Source organism: Euprymna scolopes, chromosome 10, assembly GCF_053919585.1.
Source record: "Euprymna scolopes isolate OS-2025 chromosome 10, ASM5391958v1, whole genome shotgun sequence".
NCBI classification, from domain to species: domain Eukaryota; kingdom Metazoa; phylum Mollusca; class Cephalopoda; order Sepiida; family Sepiolidae; genus Euprymna; species Euprymna scolopes.
Window position 1 is genome coordinate 143,569,129 of NC_136491.1, and position 20,674 is coordinate 143,589,802.

A 20,674-nucleotide genomic window follows, 5' to 3' on the forward strand; every position below is an offset into this window, starting at 1 on the left:
TTCCGATATCCCTATTAATACACACGGACTTAACATAAATTCCTATCAGAAATAAACTCATTCCAAGCCCATTAATACATATGAGCTTTTTGCTAGCGTAGTATTAGTCATAGAAATCAGTGGAATAATAATCTTTCTTGTAATTGTTAAAGGAATTAATCGTGTTGTCATCTGAAAATATACTGATTTTGGAGAAACGTTTATCATGCTGGGATTTATAAATATCAGATATAATAAAGGTCAAAATATCAATTCCTGTGGCACATTCGCGTTTATATCATGTTATTTCGACGTATGGCTATTGAAAACAACCTGGAATTTTCTTTTATCTAAGGAATATTGGATGTTATCAGGTATTCGCCCAGAAATACCATGTGATTTAATTTTAATGATAAAACCTTCGTATTAGACTCTGTTAAAAGTCTTTAATATATCTAGGGCTACTGCCCTTGCCTCACGCTTTAAGCCGTGTGTGGTATATGGTTGTGTGTTTGCAATCAAAACATCCACAGTGGAGCAAGCTTGCCTAAACTCATGCTGTCTGTCGGAATGGAGTTTAGTACCAAGGAGGCAGTGGCCTAGTGCTTTATTAATTAACGATTCATTAAAGTTTGGGCGAAGGAAAAGAGAGAAGGAAGAAAGGGGAAAATCGGGCGATAATTAATTGGGTCAGTTCTTTCACCGAAGGTCTTAAAAACTAGTATTATAGACTTAAACTTCCAACAATCAGGGATGCTAGATTCGGCAAGACATTTGTCGTAGAGTTTTGAGAGAACTGGGACAACGTCATTAGGGCCTTCTTTAATAGTATAGCAGGGACTAGAGGTCCACACGCCTTCAACGTGATTAGGATTTTATGATATCACCAAAATGAGAAAGAGTGATTGTTAAATCACTAAAAATGGCTTCTGTCAGCAAGAAGTAATTTAGGAGGAAGTTGGTCATTGGATCTGAAGTGGAGTTATCGACATCAGCTGGGCGAAAAGGATACCATTCTACATTGTCGTGCAAACAATCTTATTGATGTTGAACAGTGTTTTTTTTATTATTTAGTACACTTTGAAAATTTTCATGAGATCGTGAGTTCCTAATTTCTGCGACTCAATGCCTTTTCTGGTGGTTTCAATATACCTTACATTGGCTGCGGCTATTTCATCGCTTAAATTATTTAAAGCTTTTATAAACGTTTGCCTCTTTGTACTTAACTTATGTTTGATGAATATGTGAAATACAGACTGCCTTTGAGCAATGACAGCTATATAGCAGAAGTGAACCATTGAGGTAAATGGGGTTTGCTATAAAATTTCGGGTTGGGAACATGTGCTTCAATTGCTGATTTGGATAATTCATTCCCTCATTTTCACACTTTCCGGCAAATAGAGAAAAGCTACTACTCAACGGGGAATCACTGATATGACCGCTGATGGCTTCCCAGTAAATCTTCTTGAAGACCTTTTTTATTTTGCGCAATGACTCCTCAACTTTGGGTCGAAGGTTTAGAGTGATGTCTATCAATATTACAAACCCAATATACGTTTCCGAGTTGGCTTTATGCATTTAGAACACAATCGTCAAAAACTGTGGTTAGAAATAAGTCTAGAAGTGAGTTTACTAGTACTGGGAGACGGATTTAAAACGTGACAATCCGTGTCGGGGAATTGGATATCGAAAAGCTATATGTGTTGCTACCAGCATAATCTGTGTAATTAGATAATTGAAGTTAATTACTGTGATGGTCACCAAATATATATACGTGGTTGATTAAAGTACAGTAGTCCTGAGTCGAGGAGGGGGTACCGTAGAGAAAATATAACCACCCCTATGTTGAAAGATTTGTCTAAAGCACATGAGAGCCTGGTGGTTTGATTCTAGTTTTGATTCTCTAGTCAAAGGGGCGGTGTTACGAAGATAGGCTTCAACTTCGTGTCCGTCCGGGTCCTTTCAACAAAGTAGAAGGGGACCAAACTCATTCAACTAGTTACTGAGAGGATAAATGCGTCATAGTTTTAATTGACGTTAATATATCCGAGGATTTTTTCTGCTAGAAATGATCCACACATCGTCTAAGTCAGTTCGAAGTTCACAGATATTTATGTCTGTGAACCACTAAGAAAGATACGAATTGGTTTTCTTTGAGGGAGCGTTTGTTTAATCGTAAACACGCTTGTTTATAAAACTTGATGCGACTTTAACACCGACTAATCGAATATATGATTCACTCAAGCAGATATATATGTATGTGTGTTTATGCGTGCAAACAAATGAAAGCATACAGCACACATACACATACGGCCATATACGCATACGGACCAATTTGAACCAACCTACTTATATACATTTATTCTAATTAATCTAGAAAGCATATTGATACTTTGACGTAAGAGATTCTTATTTGAAACCATAGTTACATAAGCAATACATCCATACGTATGTTTCTAGCATTACCTGTAAAAGCAACGATTGCATCGGGCGTTTTTTGTTGTTCATATTCAATATATATATATATATATATATATATATATATATATATATATATATATATATATATATATTGAGTAAGATGATTGATAATTTATAATTAAAATTAAAACTTAAAAATCGGTTTCATAAGGAAGAACAAACAAAATCAATAAATTGCACGATCGTTTCGGAAACGATGTTTTTCTTGTGATAGACAATAAGTCTTGAACAATAATTTTATCATATCATCAGCAAAAATAATGGGTGTTTTTTTTTTAAGATACATAAAATAAACCTACCATGTTTTAAGTAAAGCAGATATATATTTTAATGGCTCGCCTTCTAAAAGTCGTAAGTATCAACCTCAAAGCATTCATTTGGATGGTTAATATCTCTCTCTCTCTCTCTCTCTCTCTCTCTCTATATATATATATATATATATATATATATATATATATATATATATATATATATATATTCAATGTATATATATTCAATATATATAAAGAGGGATGGAGAAAGAGGTAATTATATTATTATTATTTTATTATTCATTACAACACTTTCGGCTACATATGCGCATACATGTTTAAGCTGTGATTTCTTTCAAAATCCAGTATCATTAGACCGCACATCTCCATCAAGAGATCAAATCACGCTATGTTTTAAAAGAAAACTGAAAAAATTATGTACATATGAAGCCAATTCTGATTTTATAAAGAAAAAGCATTTGATAATACGACTGTGTTTATTACTGTTTACTATTTTAAAAAAATGGCGGATTTTCACTGGGTGTACTTTTATGAAATTAGATCAATAAAATCGCATATATATATATATATATATATATATATATATATATATATATATATAGGCTAATAATTTTCTTTAAAAATATATTTAATTTATATCGATCGATTTAAAAAGAGAGATTTAAAAATAATCAAATGAAAATAAAACGATAAATATAAAAAGGTAAAATAATTTCTTGCTCAATGATTATAATATGTGGTTTCAGAGCATATATAATGTAAGAAAATAAATGCGGGATTGCAAAGAATATTTTTTTTTTTGTTTATCATTATTTTTATTACTTTCTAACGCTTATATATATATATATATATATATATATATATATATATATAGTATGTTATAAAATATATATGGCGATTAAGCTTACTAGCTAGCTCTACCTACGTATTGAGCACTTTTGAAGTGAATACTTAAAGTTTACGCATAAATTTATACTTTCGTATATTAATTTTATGTGAGTAAATTAAGTAGTTATATATATGTATATATATATATATATATATATATATATATATATTGGTTGTGTGTGTATCTGTTTACACGCATGTGTCTTTGTGTAAATATGTGAACATATTAGCTTTGCCGTCTTTATAGAGTGTAAATTAAAATCAACGAAAGTGACACAATAGTGTGAAATGAAAGTATGTGACCTTGAGCTGGTAATCGACGTGCACAGTAAGATGTTGCGATGTGAACATTGACATGCCTTCTTGACGATCTCCTGGTGATTTATCCGCCTTTTTGCTTACTTGTAACCGCGTCGTGATATTTTATTTAACTGTTCCACCTTCTTATATTAATAAATCCTTCTTACAATCCCGTAATCCTAAGAGAACCCGGGGTAACGACCTACTAACATTTAGGAGCACAAGGGACAATGGCTGACTTTTAATAGCTTTACACAGACTAACTTTAAAACAGATGCTGATAAGAAAAACAACATACCAAATGAACTGGATCAAGGAAATAATGAGAGAGAGCAAAAAGTAGGTCGAGGTAAAGTAAATTAGAGTGAAAACGGAATTTGTACAGATAAATGTAGAAAATGAATTTGAGAAAAAGGTAGGCGGATGAAGGGGGAAATATAATAAGAATAAAACAGAAGGTGTGAGTTGCGCATTAAATAGACGAGAAGTTAACGAAAATAATGTTTTATTGGTCGTTTTATTACGCGCTTAATTGTAGCAGTGTTCCCGATTTGACGAATGTTGTCTGGCATATTCAAAATAATTGAGTTTCTAATCTTGGTGGAGGCTATGGCATCATCCATCCATATGGTATAAAATGTAGCATAAAAAAGCTCCTCAAATAGTTATTATTGCGAAAAAATAACGGGTGTTATTCAGCCCATTGAAATTTATTTCATAGATGTTAATGCGAGTATAAATTATAATAATAATGAAATTATTATAAAATAGTAATATTTTAAACTTAAGGTATAACACCGACAGTATACTTACTTGAAGTCACCAAAGGAATAATAAGCACACAAAAACAACGTCAAAAGAATCAATACCAAATGCAGACAAAATCTATAACTGCATACACCAACATAACAACGAAAACACACGGAAAACAACCGAAACAGAAGATCACAGCAGCATAATCAACATATACATTCAGAATTACAGATAACAACAGACACATTCAGAACTACAGATAACAACAGACACATTCAGAATTACAGACAACAACAGACACATTCAGAACTACATACAACAACAGACACATTCAGAAATACAGACAACAACAGATACATTCAGAACTACAGACAACAACAGACACATTCAGAACTACATACAACAACAGACACATTCAGAAATACAGACAACAACAGATGCATTCAGAACTACAGACAAACACAGATACATTCAGAACTACAGACAACAACAGATGCATTCAGAACTACAGACAACAACAGATACATTCAGAACTACATACAACAACAGATACATTCAGAACTACAGACAACAACAGATACATTCAGAACTACAGACAACAACAGACACATTCAGAACTACAGACAACAACAGACACATTCAGAACTACATACAACAACAGACACATTCAGAACTACAGACAACAACAGATACATTCAGAACTACAGACAACAACAGATACATTCAGAACTACAGACAACAACAGATACATTCAGAACTACAGACAACAACAGATACATTCAGAACTACATACAACAACAGACACATTCGGAAATACAGACAACAACAGATACATTCAGAACTACAGACAACAACAGATGCATTCAGAACTACAGACAACAACAGATGCATTCAGAACTACAGACAACAACAGACACATTCAGAACTACAGATAACAACAGATGCATTCAGAACTACAGACAACAACAGATACATTCAGAACTACAGACAACAACAGATACATTCAGAACTACAGACAACAACAGATACATTCAGAACTACAGACAACAACAGATGCATTCAGAACTACAGACAACAAGAGACACATTCAGAACTACAGACAACAACAGATACATTCAGAACTACAGACAACAAGAGACGCATTCAGAACTACAGACAACAACAGATACATTCAGAACTACAGACAACAACAGATACATTCAGAACTAGAGACAAAAACAGATGCATTCAGAACTACAGACAACAACAGATACATTCAGAACTACAGACAACAACAGATACATTCAGAACTACAGACAACAACAGACACATTCAGAACTACAGACAACAACAGACACATTCAGAACTACAGACAACAACAGACACATTCAGAACTACAGACAACAACAGATACATTCAGAACTACAGACAACAACAGATACATTCAGAAATACAGACAACAACAGATGCATTCAGAACTACAGACAACAACAGATACATTCAGAACTACAGACAACAACAGATACATTCAGAACTACAGACAACAACAGATACATTCAGAACTACAGACAACAACAGACACATTCAGAACTACAGACCACAACAGACACATTCAGAACTACAGACAACAACAGATACATTAAGAACTGCAGACAACAACCGATACATTCAGAACTACAGACAACAACAGATACATTCAGAACTACAGACAACAACAGATACATTCAGAACTACAGACAACAACAGATACATTCAGAACTACAGACAACAACAGATACATTCAGAACTACAGACAACAACAGATACATTCAGAACTACAGACAACAAGAGACACATACAGAACTACAGACAACAAGAGACACATTCAGAACTACAGACAACAACAGACACATTCAGAACCACAGACAACAACAGATACATTCAGAACTACATACAACAAGAGACACATTCAGAACTACAGACAACAACAGATACATTCAGAACTACAGACAACAACAGACACATTCAGAACTACAGACAACAACAGACACATTCAGAACTACAGACAACAACAGACACATTCAGAACTACAGAATAAAACATAAACATTCAGAACTACAGACAACAACAGACACATTCAGAACTACAGAATAAAACATAAACATTCAGAACAACGAAAGCAGACACATTCAGAGCCAAAAACAACAGCAGACATATTCAGAACTGCTGACAACAACAGATACAGGTGACATCAAGAATTTTATACAGCAGAATAACCAACAAGCGCCTAGAAATTCAGACTCTGAGGGAAAAGCCAAGAGACGTGGACAGCATCGATAATTATAAACTCTAACCGAATATATAAGAGACACGGTGAACGTTCAGGACTGCTGACACCAATAAAATAAAAAATATGGAACATCCAAAATTGATGACATCAACAGAATAATCAACAAAGATAAAGAACATCCAAAATTCCAGCCATCATCCAAATATTCAACAATACGCAAAATAATTGGAACTACGAACAACAGTATAACAAAAAAACACAAATAACATTCAAGACTCCAGACACTAACAGATAGATAACAGATACGGACGATATCAAGAAATGGATTGATCAAGGTAATAGCACAACAGACACAGACTAAAATAGGAACTGAAGGCACCAACAGATTAACTAATAAACAATAAAATGTAGAAATTCAGACACTAAGAGAAACGCCAATAGACACGGACAACATCCGAAATTGCAGAAATCAACAGAATAATAAAAAGCCACGGAAACAACCAGAACTATATGTAGATGGTATATAGAGGTAATAATTTCTTATTTTTTTACATGCCGTTTGGCTGCAAATAAAATTCATAGATTGATAATACGTGTACATTATCCTTCTTTTAGCTAATCATGGGAACGGGGATATACATGGCCATTATTTACCTATTTTCGCGTTACCCAAACTGGTTTTCTACTTTATATCCCTTTCTACTTGCGAGTTCGCGGTAGCAGATTCTGTACTTACACCTGATCGATTCCATTTGGTATTTTTCATTGCCTCTCATGTACCTTTAAAGAAAATATATGATACTTTACAAATCGAGTGCAGAAAGAAAAGCAAAATGAAATCAAAAAGAAAACGATAATAATAAAATGACATGAAGACATAAAGAAAGCGGATAAAGTTGGGAAGTCATGACATTTGTATACCTCCTTGCTTATTGATAAATGTTTACGCCAACTGCGGCCCAAATAGTTTTCTTTTAGTTAAAACTTTTCCTTTCAAACGCTTGACTAAGCTACTTATAACATTGTTTCTAGTAATATGACCTATTTATCTTCCTATAGCTCCCTTTTTTTAATAACATTATTTGATAAAACACTAGTTAATCTCATCTTTTGGTTAATCCACGGCTCCTTTTATTGCTTAACGGCTCAGCCCCTGTATGGCAAGGTTATTCAAGACAATTTCGGCTTATTTTGTCTTTTAAGTCTCAGGCACCTTTTACGAGATTGTTCGAGATAATTACGGTTTATACCTTACCTTACATTACAGAGGCATTATACGTGCCCCGGAATTAATCGGATATCAATATTATACAACAGTTATTGCATTTTCCTCTTTTCTTCTGACAATGCAGTTTAACTTTATCATTAAACATCGGCAAATCTATCTAATTCGACTCTCGTTTCTTCACTCAGTACTCTCTAATTTCAGTTATCCTTTAAACTTTTTTACTCGTAAACTGACCCATCGACGTCTAGTCAGGAACTTCCGATGGCGAGGTTACGTTGCCTATCCTGGAAATTTGATCAGTTGTCCGAATTCTGTTCGCAACTTTCGGACTACAGAAAAAATCGTAGTTATTTAGATCCGCCATGTCTATAACTATAAGCACCCCACATTTGTATCTTTCTACCAAAATGGTATAGCAAAGTGTTGCGCCTAATCGTCATGAGAAGATTAAGTTTCAAAGTATAATTTCATCCATGTCAAGTATTCTACCAGGTCGTCACGAAGAAATCAAATTATTGTTAAATTAATTAATTAAAACTGTTTTACGCTTTTATTTTTCAGTGTTCCGTATTTTCTGAATCCACATAGTAAAATGTTGGCAAACAAAAGCACCAGACACCGTGAAAAACCTCGCAAATAAAACAAAAATCATTTATAGGCGCTCGGTACAGTCTGTGGTAAAATAATCGTGTATTTTACTTTTCATTTGCTTATTCATAAAAAGGTAAAAAGAATACGATATCCTCGTATTTTCTAATCATTTTTCTCAATGATAGGATAAGTTGGTTGGTTGTTTTTGTTTTACGGCATATCAACCCTTTTCAGGTTATTTAATGCGAATCCAAAGATTTAGAAGAACTTTTTTTTTAATAGAATATATTTGTTGTTTTAAGTCGGATTCTATTTAACCCATAGTTGGGACCTTAACAGGTACTACCACTCCGGGTCAAAGTGGACCTGGGAGCAATGGCAATTAAAGGGTGGCTCCACACTCCCCAAAGTCCGCAAGTTAGGGCCTCACGACTGGATATAGTTTAAAGTATGACAGGATAAATAGGCAATTACAAACGACCCATAAGCTTAGAACAAAATTACTACTCTTTATAGGAATAAAGTCCGACTAATATTTTAGTACTTAGTGTAGTACTTATATTTACTTTTTCAAGCGTTATAATTGTTTAAACATTTATTCTAGTTTTGCAAAACCTCCAGCGAAGGTTTTGCAAATCTTAAAACTTTAGTAATTCATAACAATAAAACTACATATACTATATAAATGTCCAAACACAAACTTATAAAATATGTTCTACTAAAAATTCCAATTTTCTCTCTCTAAAACAAAACAATCTATTTGCTACGTTAAAGTGAGTATGAAAAAATATTACTTATGCTAATGCATAATCGAACGAAAGACTTGTACATTCGTATTTAAGACGAAAAAATCATTAACAACCACGGTACTCACAAAACAAGAAAATATGACTGAGATGAAAGAAAAATTCGAAAGTAAGCAGACAAGAATAAAAAACAAAAACTATAATATCCTTTTCTTTTTTTTTCAAGTTTCCATTGTCGTCCGTTTCATTCCGTCCTCTTTTGCGACTGTCTCGATAGTAGACGAGCACCACGAGGGTAAGTAGGCATCCCATCTAATGATAGCGTCAAGATAAAAAAAAAATCTTGATAGCTCTGGCAAAGCATCAAGTATTCAGCTACTTACAAGATTCAAATTACACTACAAACTCGTGTAGTGAGTTCAATCTCGGCTACGGGCGCGCTGGATGGATGACGCCTTTATGTCGCAAATGGAAAAAAACAGAAAAGAACAAATAAATAAACATCTGCGTCAGTATTTTTCTTTCTCAAATGTTTTTCTTGCTGTTATTTTTTATTCAAGACCGACTTTAAAGTCTCTCTGTGCCATATGTCTCTATTATCTGGTTGCATTTCTCTTTCTTCCAACCGCACGCCGATATTAGCAAGTTACTCTCGTCTTCGCATTTACATATTCATTTTCTTTGACGCCGACTTTGTTTCTCCTCGTGTTGCATATTTTTTTTCTTTTATTGCTTTCCTTTTCTCGCGCACACTTTCTAATTTGCATATGCGTGATTTTCTATTGTTGCTACGACTAATCCTGCTGGCCACACTCCGATGTGCTGCTATTTTTTCACGCGCTCATATGCACTAGGTTACAGTAGTAACAGGCGATTTTGACTAAAGTCAGCGCCTAATACAGCCTAAAAGCATAAGTGCATTTGAAAAGTTTAATTACAACACAAGCAGAAAATCCGGTATATAAAATGAGCATATGATAGGAACGTTCTAAAGGAATGTTCCTGTTTAGAGCACAATTATGATACTTGACTTTTGTCATATAAATGCATCGCGGGGGGGGGCGACTAGGGTAGACAATTAATCGATTTGATTGAAAAATGAGCGATTTTACCGATTTCGATCACAATAAAAATATGGGAATCATTCGTAAACCCTCATTCATTACGGCAACGTCCGTTGTTCTGGTTAATATATATATATATATATATATATATATATATATATATATATATATATATATGTTTGTGTGTGTGTAAACATTCTCTCTCCCTATATCTCTCTTTCTCTCTGTATATATATATATATATATATATATATATATATAGAGAGAGAGAGAGAGAGAGAGAGAGAGAGATTTAAATGTAATATACTGAGTTCGTGTAATTCAGTAAATTTTCATGTACCAATAGGTTTTAAGCCAAAAATGGTTGACTTAAGGATTAAGCTACAAAATTACCACATTTTATAATCGAGCATTAATATACTGTGTGTGCAAAATCAAGACTTCAAGACAAGGTGTTTATGACAACAAAAAGTGTATTTCATTTTACGGTACAATTGTTTCAATGTCTAGTTCAACAATTTCAAGCATTATATCGTTTGAAAATTTTCAAAAACCAGCATTTCTTCAGACTTTATGAATAAACACACTTTAGGTAATGTAGCATTTTTTTAATAGAAAGCAAAAAAAGGCGAGGGAGGGGATCCCTAACAGGAAAAGCATGCAAGAAATATTTACCTTGGTTGTGGTTACGGAAAAGCCCAGTCAAATATTAATGTATCGCCTAATTTTCGTATCCTTATTTAAGAACAGAGTTATGTGAAGTTTTTACGGGGAGCCCAAAGCCATTTAAAAAAAGAACATTTTTTTTAAATATATCCCATTTGTTGGGTTCCTAAATTCCTTTATTTTCCAATGATTGATTTTTTGTAAACAGAATTTTTAAAAGTTTGGTATCTATATTTATATTATGGCCGTAACAACCTTGTAAAGATGTTACGGTTAGTTTTAGTTTCGTATTAGTGACAAGTAATGTTTATATATTATCGTTTTATTGGTACATAGTTATAATACCATTTCCGGTTTAGAATTTTATTGAAAATGAGAATAAAATAAAATGGGTGTATTAAATATATATAAAAATTGTAGGACATTTCGGGTGAAGTGTTCTAAACTATTTACTGTCTGAAAATCCATAGTTATTTACTTGAGAAATCGTTTTATGTCGTTGCTTAGAAAGATTTGAAGGGAGGTAATCCAATTAAGTTGTTAAGTACTGCTAGTTAATTCTGTTTGAAACTGGGTCGATTTTTTTTTTTAAGGGATGTGATTCAGGCCGTTTGTGTTTTCAGTTCATTGATTAAATGCGACTATGATTTAATAAGTAATTTAATCAGTCAGGTCCCGAACGTGCTACAATGGCTTATTTAACAGAATATATATATATATATATATATATATATATATATATATATATATATATATATATATATATATATATATATATATATACAGTAGCACGTCACCTTATACATTATATGTATTTGGGCTTGACGATATTAAACATAGTTTTTTCTGCTCTTATAGATAAAAAAATAAAAAATTTACAGGAAAATATTTTGCATTACATCGTTTTTATCTATAAGATTAGAATGTATATTTTTGAGATAGGATATTTTCGATACTTATCGGATAAACTTCTGCACAAAAGATATCTAAGAACACTGCCAGATATATAAATTACCTTTGTTTGAAATTTGCAAAAGACAGACTCAGCTGTATCGGAAGCTACTAGGAAGGAACTCACACACACACACACAAACGCACACACGCGCATACACACACACGCACGCACACACACACTAAGTGACTTTTATATAATAGTATGTATATATTATTATGTATTATATATATATATATATATATATATATATATATATATATACACATATATAGAGCTTTATGTAAAAAGAAAAGAGAAAGATCAATTCCACAAAAGGAGACTTATCCGGATAATGCCCAACTCAACAATAATTATTGGAACTTATACAATAGGACAACAAGAGTATGAAATGAAGACACAAAACTATATATAGGTAGATATAGAATAGATCATTTATTGAATAATGGAATACAGGCAAAATTTGGGGGATAGAAGGGACTCTTTATGCCAGGGCATTTCGAAGCCTATTGCTTCTCATCAGAAGAGTAGAGAAGGTGCTGGGTAGCATGGGGAAGATGCGACATCTAGCGTAAGGTTCATTAGGGATGAAAAGATTAAGAGGACTTATAGAGTGTTTGGGGAAGCTTTAATAAATTCTAAATAAATAAGGAGAATATTATTATATATAGTATGATATATAAGAATATATATTGTCTTTAACATAGTATTGAGATTAAGGGGTATATGTATTGAATATGGTTGAATAGGGGATGTATTGCTGCTATGTAGTAATTTATTTTAACGGTTTATGCGGTGTCTATTTTCTATGGAGTGGGTAATTTTTTATTAATTTGTGGGGGGTATGTAAGGTTGTAAAACTGAAAGGTAATATGCGGCAATATATTTATAAGTTTCTACTGGTATGATATAGGGGGTATGATCATAAGGGGGCGGTCGGAGATTAGGGTGGCAATGACTATGAGTGCGTATAACTTGATGTAAAAGGGTACGTATACATATTGATGTTAAAATGGGGGAGTAAAGAAACCATAGCTACTTATAATCCACCTATAATCTCCCGCGATCTGAAAAATCACCATAAAAAAGCTTCAACTCTTTAATATATAATATTAGCACAACCTCTGAACACACAACCTTTACATAATTTTAAATAAATTTCCAACCTAGAATAGCCTGCATCTTTCATACTCTTGTTGTCCTATCATATATATATATATATATATATATATATATATATATGTGTGTGTGTATGTGTGTGTGTGTGTGTTAGTGTGTGTGTGTGTATGTATGCATAAGTTACCGGTTTTTCCCAGGTGTAATGTGTCTGTTCACACAGCAATTTCGCACGGTTCTAACTTTCAGCTGCGTATGTTGACTTATATCTTCTCGCCCTCCTCACCCTCTCTCCCGCAATTTTCCTAATGTTTGTATGCGTGTACATGTTGTTCTTTCTTACCTGATGCCAATCGCTCTGCATGCGAATGTTTACGTATAAACACACGCATGCACGCATAGCTACACTTAATGTTTGTTTGTGCACGATAGATTGTATGACTGAAGTTTCTGTGTATTTAGTACCAGGTGCTTTGCTGCCTTTCTATGCTTGTTTATTGCCAGAACTTCAAGTCAATTTCATGTCAGGTAGAATCTTCCCAATTTGTAGATTGAAACCACACATCACTCAGTCATGATCCATATGCGTGACCTACTAAATCAGCTTTGGTTGTAATATTATAATAAAGCTAAATTAATCAACGTTCATGTTTCTGAATTTTTAAATGAGGATTTGTAATCCATATAATTTGGATTATTCGGACTACACTTCTCACATTCAGTATTATTTGCACAATGTTTCGGTCGACATAACCTGCGACTTTCTTTAACTCTACATTGTTTAATACAGGAATATTTCAATCGAATTTTAGTTATCCATAAAGGGCATGTGGTGCAACGGATAAATGATTAGATAAGTAATTTGTAAGTTACAGATTTCAAACAGTTGAAGATTTAATCCTTAGTGCAGGCGGTACAAAAATGTGATTGCGAATTGCTTACTATTTCTACAATTTCATGGATGGCGAAACGAGAGCTCGTTATTCCGGTGCATTAAGTAAAACGTTCCATCCGAAATTCTGTACAAGTTCTCGAGTTTTACGAAAAAGATTCGAGGGTTACATCGACTTAAACATTGTATAAAACACCCCAAATTAGAAAATTGGTTGGTTGGTTGGTTGGTTGTGTTTGTTTTACGGCATATCAACACTTTTCAGATTATTTAATGCCGAATTCAAAGATTTTGAAGAAAATTTTTTTAATAGAATATTTGTTTTTTTAAAGTCGGTTTCTATTTTACTCATAGTTGGGAGCCTAACAGGTACTACCACTCCGGGTCACAGTGGACCTGGGAGCAATGGCAATTAAAGAATGGTTCTACACTCACCAAACCCCGCAAGCTGGGGTCTCACCACTGGATATAGTTTAAGGTCATATCCAGAACTCCAAAATTAGACAAGTAGTCCAGATAATCGACATACTGTGACTAACCACGTCTGTATCTGTATAGACCACCGTGTATAAATGTATTAATATTCATTGACTTCTTTGCGCAAGGATATTCCCTACCCTTTTCCTTTTCCTGCTTTATAATTATTTTTATTTAGTTTTAAAAGAGCCAGTGCAAACTATTCAAAAATAAAACTGTCTTTTTTAATTTTAAATATAAAATAGTAAATTTGTTTGTAATTTTAAAATCTTATTGAATCCACGTTTGAGCAAGATATTCGCAATATACAATAATTAATAAAAAAGAACGTTTAAAGAAAAAGAAACATCTTTATATGATACTAAAATTGTTTTGAGAATCAATAACAATTGTAGTTTCATTTAAAATGTCATGTAGAGTTACTTTCCTTTAAATATTATTTTGACTTCCTGTTAATTGGTTTCATCTTTTATTTATCAGTTTTTCTTACTGTATTGTTGTTGTCCCGACCACTGATCATTAACATTTTTTACTATTAATTGCGTCAAATTTAAATGGGAAAACTTGCATATTTTTCTAGCTAACCTACTCTCTAGATAATCTTTAGATCACAATCTATTATATTATTCAATTACATACAACAAAAAGACACCCCTTAGATCTTTTTTCCGCACAATACATGCCAACAAAAGATCAGACGCCATCCAATATTTTTCCAGTTTTGGTCCGTCATTGACCGATCGATATTGGATTCAGGCTAAAATTCTGTCTACATTATTTATGGTATTATCACATTAGTCAATTTTTTCACAATCAATGTCGGATTTGGATCAGAAACACCTGTTTTTCTTCAGCGCACAATTCGATGAAATATCTTCAAACCTTTTCCTCTCCATAACTGTCAAGAGCTTTTAAGCAGACTTATACATTTTAATTGCGCATCGACCCACTTGATCGTTATAACTCACTTATACTCATAACTCTGATATAAGCACAGTTGCATAGTTGCTTAACTAACCTACTTGCTAGCAAATCGTAGGGCCCCAATATGCTTGATATAGTCATAATTCAATAAACTTTGTCGAATATATGGAAACCGATTTTTTAAATAGGCTAATGACAACGCGCATGTTTTTATTGTAAATGTAACAGAAAGATACACGTTTGCTGGTTACTTTTAATTTAAAATGAAAGTTTAATGTTAAATTAAAGATTATAGAAAAATGTAATCTTTTTAACACGTGTTTCAATTTTGTTTAAAATAATTCACTGCAATGTAGCACACATATATCGGTTTACACGTACCTTAATGGAATGCGCTGATTAACCTACTGTACTTATAACGCCTCAACGAATATAACCTCCACAAGCTCTCCTTGCACTAAAATCACTACACTTCTACTCTAATACTGTTTCCCTCGGAATTTCATACTTTTAAATTTCCTTTATGTTTTCTGCTTTATCAACTATATCAATACGTAGAAGCTTAGATGTAATGTTTAACTATAATATTAACAAATATCTCACTTATATTCTTAAATAGGCCCGTGTAGACTAGATCTCTAATAGCAGCCCTTAACTTCTAAGTGGTAATATGCCTTTTAAAAAGCTAATATGTTATAGTTTCCTGTGAATAGAGAATATTGTTTTCGAAATGCCCCGGTTTAAGAGATTAAAATCACTGTGTAGTACATATAATAGAAAATAAACGTATTAGTATATTCATTTTTTTTTGATATGTTATCTATCCCTTCTATATATATATACTAGCAGGAAGACTCGACATTGCCCGGTATTGAATGATGATCAACGAATATTTCATACTCCTATATTTTTATTGCCATCGAAATCCTTGAAATCTACCGGTACAAAGCTTCAGATGCCTTCATGCAGTAGCTTAGTCCAAAATATATGTTCTTTTACATTGCACTCTAGAGAACCTACTGTTTCTTTTATACAATTATTTTATATAAACTTCTTTTTCAGTTAACAAACAAAAAAAAAACATTAAGAAATTTACGTGCGGGGTTTTAACTCACAGGCTACATCATGCAATTTTTTTTTTTTAAATCACGCTATCAATTTACCCACAGAAGAATTTTAATGGTCCGTTGTTCAATCATTGTTGTTAAGCGACGACACGAAAAAAGATGGCTTTACCGATGATAGATAAATAAAAATAATAGTTTCGATTATCGATTATCGGCAATTATCGGGTATTCAAAAACAAAACTTAACTAAGATCACATCCAGTTTTTACACTAAAGTTCTGTAAATTTTAAAGTAAAATCTGTTCAGCCGTTTCGGAGTCTATAAGGAACTCACTCACACACACGCACACACATACAAAGTTGTATTTATATAATTGTAGAAAAGATATATATATATATATATATATATATATATATATACATACATATATATATATATATTAGAACATTGGATGCCCATAAGATATCGTTCTTCAGGTTACGATGTGAAATTTTTTTTTTTTTTTTTTTTTTTTACACAGTGATCACCACTTATCAAGGCCCGGAAGCCACTCAGGGATAAGGGTTATTGCAAGTACATTATGTAAGTGAGGAGATTTGCTGAAATGTTTACTTAAGGGGGCGGTTCATTAGGAATTTGTTAACATTGGACTTGAAGACATCCAAGTTGTAGTCCGGAGGGAAACAGGCAGACGGAACAGAGTTCCACAGGCGTGCAGTTCTAACAAAGAAGCTTTGTTCATGGAATCTGCGTTTTGATTTAGGCACAGATATAGAGTGGGGGAAATTTTTCACAGTGGATTCAGCTAGACGGGTGTTTTTCGTGAAAGATTGGCGAGGGGGGACCAGAGATTGGAGTTCAGACGAGCATCTGCCATGGAAATAACGATAAAACAATGACAGGCTCGCAACGTCTCTTCTGTGGGAGAGATGTTGCAGGGTAGAGAAAAGGGCATCCCCCACTAAGCCACGAAGTCTATTTTGTACTCTGTCAAGGCAGGATAGGCTGTTTTTAGCAGCTCCTGCCCAGATATGGCAACAGTATTCCATCCTTGGACGTACTTGGCTTTTATATAGATAGAGAATTGCATCCGTAGTGAGATATCTTCTGGAGCGGTAGAAGGATCCCACCATCTTTCCAGCGACCTTGGCAACAAACTTGATGTACGTGTTCCATTTCAGATCAGGAGTAAAGGTCAAACCCAGAAGCTTGTCAAAACACGGGGCCTCCCCCAGACGAGAGCCATCCATTTCAATTGATGCCAGATGGGGATCAGAGCGTTGATGATGTAAGGATAGGAGTTTGGTTTTGGATGCATTAAAGGTAACCAGCCACCTCTTCCCCCACTGAACCACGCACTCGAGATCAGAGGAGAGAGAATCAGAGAGAACTTTGTCATTTACAGCGTTTGATGTGTTGCCGTAGATGGTCGTGTCATCAGCATAGATGTCAACGAATGATTTAAGTATGTGTTTAGGGAGGTCATTGATGTAGATCAGGAAGAGAGTTGGGCCCAGGATTGACCCCTGAGGGACTCCAGCATTTATATTGCAGGCCTCCGATTTTTGTCCATCTACCACTACTCTTATGAGCCTATCGGAGAGAAATGATTTAATGATTGAGAAAACATTTCCAGTTATACCGTAGCTGGAAATCTTGTGAAGTAGACCCTTATGCCATACCTTGTCGAAGGCCTTTGATATGTCGAGAGCAATTGCCCTAGAAAGGAAGCCTTTGTCAAGAGAAATACGATGTTTTTCTCCAGTCCTCGGTTACGGTATTTGCCCCAGACTTATGGTGTTAGTTATAATGTTATCTGATTATATAAATGTGTATTTTATTCTGTACTGTATTGCATTACTAATTTTTAATGCCGTATACCGGGGTTGTAATATATATATATATATATATATATATATATATATATATATATATATATATATATATATATATATATATATACTTAGAGACAGGCAAAGGGATAGAGTGGGAGAGACATATTAGAAAAAAAAATCGTAATGTGAGTATCTTGAACAAAGTCATATACAAAGATTAAAATAAAGATATAATGCTATCAGACTTTGTCTTAAATCCTTATTTCGATTTTCCAATACATCATCTTGATTCTAGAAATTTTCTCACATTTGACATTGAAGCATGGAAGGTCCTAAAAAAGAAAATACAGTTAATCTTGCTTGCTTGACTAATGAATATGGATTAAATTTAATGAAATCCTGATGTACTTGACTGTTCAAATGGGATATCGAGCGTATATTATAAATTCTAAAATCCTACAAATAAACTGAAATTGATACCTTAATGGAATTTTAATCTAATATGACGAATACGGTGGGGATTTGTTTACAAAAAATTAAAAGGATGTTTTTTTTTTATGAAAACTAACACCTATTAAATGGTTTTCAATTTTTATCGTCACAAATTTGTGCTGTTTCCTAAACCATTATCCACCACGGATTGAACGATCACTCAATTATTATTTGATTCCGCGACTTCACTGTTAATGTTCCTTTTCAATTTCTGCACGTTTCAAGTTCATTGGTGTTAACTTTTTTTTCTTATAGACACTTGAATAAGTTGCTAACATATTGAATATGGGAACGTTTTTAAAAGATGTTATTTTATTAAATGAATTTGTTTTTAATTTTGTTATTGCTAACAAATATTCATTATGCTCCTCATGTTATGTTGCAATTCGTTTGAAATATTATCAAATAGAAATAATCTATTCAATTAAAAATCCCTCACTCTTCTCTTAGTTACTTATTAGTAACCCTGTATTCAGAATATGCCAGTTGATCGTCACAATCCCTGCAGATAAGAATATCACAATTATTACTTTCAATCACGTGCTAATGTTTTAATTAAAATAAAATTTATCTGAGAGTGCGAACGAGTCATAAAATGATTGTGTGTTGATCTAGTAGAGAAGTAAATATACGTGTAACGTGTGGACATTTGCAGTAAGAAAATATAAGTTATTTTTTGAAAATAAAATAAGATACGTATTGAACACGTTTGGAGCCAAATAATTGCGAAGAAAAAGAAGAAAAAACATATAGATTGACAAAGGCGTATATCTCCGAAATATGTTTCTAAAGAAATAAACATTCGTTTATGTTATAAAAAAATTCGCGTTGCAGTTATTTGGCTCCAAACGTGTTCAATACGTACCTTATTATATTTTCAACTTTCACTCAACGCCTCTAATGGATATAAACAAAAAACTACCCTAACTTATTTTTTTGTTTATCAATAAAAATCATAGAATGGTGTAACTATTAAAAAAAAATGGCAACGACAAATGGTACAGTTTGAAAGCAAATCGAGTGAGGTTGAAAACCAAACAGACGGACAGATAAAAAGTTAAAGAGATATGATGTCTGCATCTAGAAAAACGAACCCATCATATCCTTAATATAAAAATGAAATATTTACTGTTTCATAGTGTAACAAACTGAGCGGGAAATTCTACCTCAAATTTCTATCTTTTGGAAAAAGTGTCAATGGGCAATATACATAGATGAGTAATTTAGATTGGATTTAATAGCACACGTGTTTTATGGAAATTGCTTACAACAAAACGTTATGCCACTTGATGTATGGAACTAAAAAAGAACGAAAGATGATTACTTCAAAGACAGGAGTTGTTTTATGTCTACCTCTAATAAAACACAAAGAATATTCATATAAGAGTACCAGTAACCGGGATGAGTTCTACAAGTATGCAGTTCTTGAAAAAAATACTAGATTATAAAGCTGTATTTTAATTCTGTATCAAATCAGCGAAATAGTTGAAACCACAAGACCAACTGGTTAAACAGGCTGACACAAAGGATGCTGAGAATAGATCAGATAATAAAGAAGAATAACATTTGTAAAAAGGCTCCGGCTTGCAACATCAAATTTGTAAGAGAGGGGTTGCCGAAAAGAAAAGGTGAACTTTCTACACGTTAACAAGACTCATCAAATGGGGAAAAATTGAGCATTCTAAATATGACAACAGAATAT